Consider the following 5,877-nt stretch of genomic DNA (forward strand, 5'->3'; position numbering starts at 1 on the left):
ATGAAATTAATAAAACTTGGTAAGAGATCTCGGTCCATTCTTCGGTCCATTCTTTTGATAAAAAATTTAATTGAATAGAACCTTTTTCGGATTAATTGTACACTTTTATTTCGAAATAAACCAGGTATTCGCCGAATCTGAACCAATCGTTTTTTTAATGTTGATCCCAATATGTTAAAACTTCCCTTCGATCCGGTATGAATCTCTGAATCCACCAGAGACATTCCAGTTATAGGAGAGCTATTTATGATCGCGATAGATTCGATCCGCTCTTTCATTGTGGTCGTCCAATCATCTTGATCTTTCACATTAATTGTTTGGGTTTCATATCCAAATTGATCATTAACTTCGGATGAATCATTTGCACTACCCATAGGGGTAGTCTCACTTAGTAATTTATTTTGTATCCGGTCATTAAGTTCACTCTTGTCTATATATCCAACTCGTGGAACGCGTCTTATTCCTGTAGATCCCATCAATCGTCTCTTCACTTTTTTGAAGATGGGTTTTAAAAATTTGGAAAAAATTCCTAGCTTTGAGGTTGGATCACCGAAAGGTATGTCAGTTTCTAATCCAAAGGTCATTAAATAACTCCAACGCAATCTTTTTGCAGATTGGGGTTTGGATCTATGCCAAGGCTTCAAACGAAAAGGAAATAGAAGCTTTATCTGCATACCTTGTGTTTCCCATTTGTCTGGGAATGTTGTTTCAGACAATTCGGTACCATCAGAAGCACATATGACATGCATTTCTCTCCTCATTTCTTCCCAATCTTTGTAAAATTCGGGGACTTGAAATAATAAAATACGACCCATATTTTTGGCTATAATAAGTGATGGTAATATAATATTTTTTCTAATATTTGATTGAGCCATTAATAATAAACCTCTTAAATAGTGCAATTCTGGCCACGTTAAACATAAGGACTCAGCAATTGTCTGCTGGGATAATGGATCTTCGACTCTCTGGATTTTTTCCCTAACTTCTTCCCCGATTTGTTCCTTATCCACTCTACCAGAATCGGACGTGTCATAATAATCTTTAGGATAAGCGGGTATTTCTTTTCTTTTCAAAAAGAAAAGGGAATGTACATTCGGTTGTATCCTCTTCCATATCATAATTTTCCGTCTTTTAGCACGTATGGATCCTTGGATTAAGTTCCGACGATAATCTGCCTCGGCAGAATAACGGTTTTGAACTACTCCTATTCGTCTTTGCCCAATATCAAAGGTCATTGTATCTTTGACCTTTCTTGAAAGAATCCTATTCGATGATAATAGAACTGGGTCTACGTCATCATATTCACCTATCATCAAACCAGATGACCATCGAGGCACATGTTTCCGAATTTCTCTAATTTGGAGAGGTTCATTTAATAGTATTTCCCTGTAAAGGGAAATAAAATCTTTCTTTTCCATTGAATAACGCTTATCCCGAGGTATACCCGCGCGAGATATTAGTAGTATTGTCCACTCATATTGCGCCAAACACTCGAAAAGGAAACACAAATTCTCGTAAACGAAAAGATATTCCTTCTTAAACAGACAAGAAATCGCATCCATTCTTATGATACCTGAGGCCGAAGGTTTTATAAGACGGTCAAATCGGCCGTAAACATAAACTAAAAAGTTTGTGTAGATATCTCCATAACATCTAGCTACTTGCACTGGGACATGTATAATGGATGATCTCCAGGCTATCCACAACCAATATGGTGGTTGGATTTCTGGGGTCTGGATCAGATAAGAGATCTTTTTCATTTTTAATCTATTTAAAGCATATTTGGGTTGAGGAGTTCCGGGATTAGAGGATATAGTGACCGGGACAAGCGAACGAACAGTATATGTAGGTAAGGGCTCCCAGGGTAGTGGAAAGCTTTCGTGTTCCAATTCCTGCCAAAGATAAGAGATATGGTACCCATACCCAAGTGGATCATTCGGGAATCCCTCTTTAGGGTCTCTCATAAATATCTCTATGAAATCCGAAAGATTCGAAATGATCGAATCGTTCAGCATTTGGGGGGACTCAAATTGGTTTATTGTTCCACGGAATGCCCCATTAAGGAATGGATCATACATTTCAGTAAAAGAATCCCCCTTAGAATTGGAGAATTTCACTCTCCTTTCTATAACATTTTCAGCGGGAGATCCATGGCTTAGAGCTTTCACTCGATCCGAAAATTCATTCCCTAAAGAATCTCTTTTTCTTTTCACGGTATGATTCCATCTATAATAAGGATCCTCAGATGAGCAAGAAGTATATAAAAAATCTCTATATCCACCGACGAGCTTTTCCCCAAGGACCAATACACTAGGTAAAAACGTAAAAGAGATTCTTTTTTTTCCATCACTTGAGTATGCGCCAAAAAAATATTGAGAGACTTCGGTCCTCACAGGACCTAGGCGAGTAAATGGGCTATTTCCAATATATCGTATCGGTTGATAAACCCTATTATGATCAAAGCACATAATGGGCCATGGTTGCTGCCGGAAGAACTTTTCTTCTTTTATAAGTTCTTGAAGTTTTTGTGGATCTATAGCCACAGAGCGGTTTTTTCTAGCCATAGCCACGGAGCGGTCATCTCTAGCCATAGTCACAGAGCGGCCATTGTTGTCTTCATAATTTTTACCTTTAAGAAAAGGTAATGGGGCTCTACCCAAATAGAACGAACAATAACAAAGAATAAGTAAACTAAAGGTTCGATTGATATAACGTCTTAATAAAGTATTATCGATAAGTGAATTACGATCTATACGGAAAGATACCCATTTTATAAAAATTGTTAATAGAATATGACCGCCCAACCAACCGCAAAGACCACTTATCATAAAGGATATATTAGGGCTGTAACGAAAAAGAAAGAGGTTCACCAGTCTTGTTAATACGGGATTTGCTAAAAGAATGGGATTCAACAATTGAAGAATTAGACCATCCATAAATAGACTTAGAGCTTTTGGATTGTTGATCGAATTCATGAGGTGCGGAGATTCAGAACTTGAAGGTTTGTCCATAATTTGGAAAAAACGAAAGAACATATATGGTACGACTAATAAAGTTATTGCATAAGGTTTCCACAGCGCTGCATAGATGGGCGAATAATACATGGACAAAAATCCTATTAATTGTCCCGTAATAGAACCACTTATGGCTATTATACCATAGCCAGGTTTTCCCAAAAGGAAGGATCTCGTGGAATAGATTTTAGAGGGACCAAAAGGCAATGTAGCAAGAAATCCATAATATAGCCCAAATATGATGATCGGACCTGAAACTTCTACCCATGAGGATAATGGACCCAATAGTAGACCAAGTACTTTTATCATATTAAAACTCCCTTTGATCTTGATCAAAGAATTATTTTGATAAATTTATGATTTTATCATATATATTATTTCTAAGTATAGAAATAGTTTTTATATTATATAAATAAATATTCGATTTAACATAATTGATTTATAAGAAATATTATAATATCTGGATATTGCATATGCTATTAATATATATTATTTGTTATCTTATTTAACAGGAGTACTGGTATATAACTCGTTGTTCTTTCGAACCAGGGTGGTCCGATCCAAGTTATCTAAATTTTCGTTACGTCGTAGAGGTCGGGTAACCAATTCGAGTACATCTCTCGCATTGGCAAATCCATGAATCTGGGCAAAAGTAAATTCAACTGACCATTTAGTACCAATTCCTCTCGCCCCTAACGGGTTAGCATGAGCCATTCCGGTGATGGCTAAGTCGGGTTGTAGCTCGCGCATACGTCGTATCTGATTCGAATTGTCTGGTTTCTCTACAATTCGTGGTATGGGCATACACATTCTTATACATGTATTTTGTAATAGCGCTAATTCAGCAGCTTGATACCGTTTATCCATATATGGAATACCAATTTCATAAACGATCATACCACATCTGATTAAGAATCTGGCTATAGATATTTCTATTAGATTATCTCCCATGAAAAAGACAGATTTTCCGCGTACCAAATCAAGATAATCTTTTAAACTCTCCCATATCCGTTCCTCTCTTTCCTCCAGACTCTGGGCCTCAATACCAAATACAGGACAAATCCTTTCGATCCAAGCACGCGTTCCGTCCGGACCAATAGGAAAAGGAGCTACGATTAATTCGCATTTTTTTCGTCTTATCAAAGTTGTTGCTGTACGACTAAGAAATGGGTTAACCCCACAAACATAAACTCCATCACCCAGTGATGGAAGATCGGCATATCTCTGAGCGGGCAACCAACCTGATACCTTGATGAATTGGCGTCTTAATTCTGTATCAAGTTGAGAAACCAAATTCGAGGGTAAAGACCCAAAAATAACTAAGGGAGGATGATTTGCATATTCCACCAAATTCTTTTCCTTCAGAAGAGGAAAAGGGAATAATTTTGTTTTAGTTTCTTTTGATTCACCAATGGGTAATTCTTGGTCTGGACAACGATGTGCCATTACAGCTAAGACAGTATCTTCCCCCTGAGTAAAAGCATAATCCAGTCCATTTGCTCTTGCCACTAGAATTGGTACTCCAATTTCATATTCCAATTTGGGTGCCATACCTTCCAAATCCATTTTTATTATTTCTGTAGTACAGGTGCCTATCCATATGATGACGCTGGGGTCTCTATCTTTTCTTATCCGAATACAAAGCGTTTTCAATTCCTCATAATCGTTCAAATGGGCCGATATATCTCCTTCTTCTAATTCTGCCATTGCATAGCGGGGTTCTGCAAAAATCATAACTCCAAGTGCATTTTGGAGAAAATAACCACATGTTTTTGTGCCCACTACCAAAAAGAAACTGTCTTCAATCTTTTGATACAACCAGGATACACAGCTAATAGGACAAAAGCTATGATAATTGCCCGTTTCACATTCAAGCGTTATAGTTTCAACAATTTTTGTCGACATAATAGGGAGGGAATAAAAGGCTAAGGATAAATAAGGAAAAGAAATAATGAATAAAAATACTAGTAACACAAAAGAATGATAACAAGAAATAATAAAATTGTCAACAAATTGACAACAAATTGTGGAGAAGTGGAGAAATTGTTGATTCTAAATCCTCGTAAACCCAAGTAAATTTTCCTTATTATTTTTTTTCTGTCCCCCACCACCAATGGGATTTAGATAAAGATCAGAGAGTAAACTGAATAATTCCCGATCTGGAATCTCTTTTGGGACAATACCTTCTGGTTGGGACAATATTTGATCTGCTATGCCTAGATAATAATTACAAACATAGTTAAGGGATGGTTCAAATCCAACCATTTCAAATAAGGTTTTACCCTTTACTCTGGAAACTCGGATATCCTCAATAATAGGTAATACTTCTATTACGGGCATTGGACAGGCTTCTACATATTTATTTATAAGATCTCTTCTAGATGTACGATTTCCCACCAAGCCTGCTAATCGGAGTGGATGTGTACGAGCTTTTTCCCTTATAGAGGCAGTAATACGATTAGCTGCAAATAATGCATCGAATCCATTATCTGTAATAATAACACAATAATCTGCATAGTTCAATGGAGCGGCAAAACCTCCACAGACCACGTCACCTAATACATCGAATAATATAATATCATATTCGTAAAATGCATTTAATTCTTTTAACAACTTTACAGTTTCTCCCACCACATATCCTCCACACCCGGCTCCTGCGGGTGGACCCCCTGCTTCCACACAATCCACCCCTCCATAACCCTTGTGAATTACATCTTCGGGCCAAATATCCTCATAATGATAATCCTTGGATTGTAAAGTATCTATAATTGTAGGTATTAGAAATCCTGTAAGAGTAAAAGTACTATCGTGTTTGGGATCACACCCAATCTGTAACACTTTTTGACCACGTCTCGCTAGAGCG

Source organism: Pinus tabuliformis, chromosome 9 (genome assembly GCF_031772625.1).
Source record: "Pinus tabuliformis cultivar Carrire ecotype Pingquan chromosome 9, CPIR1, whole genome shotgun sequence".
Classification (NCBI taxonomy): domain Eukaryota; kingdom Viridiplantae; phylum Streptophyta; class Pinopsida; order Pinales; family Pinaceae; genus Pinus; species Pinus tabuliformis.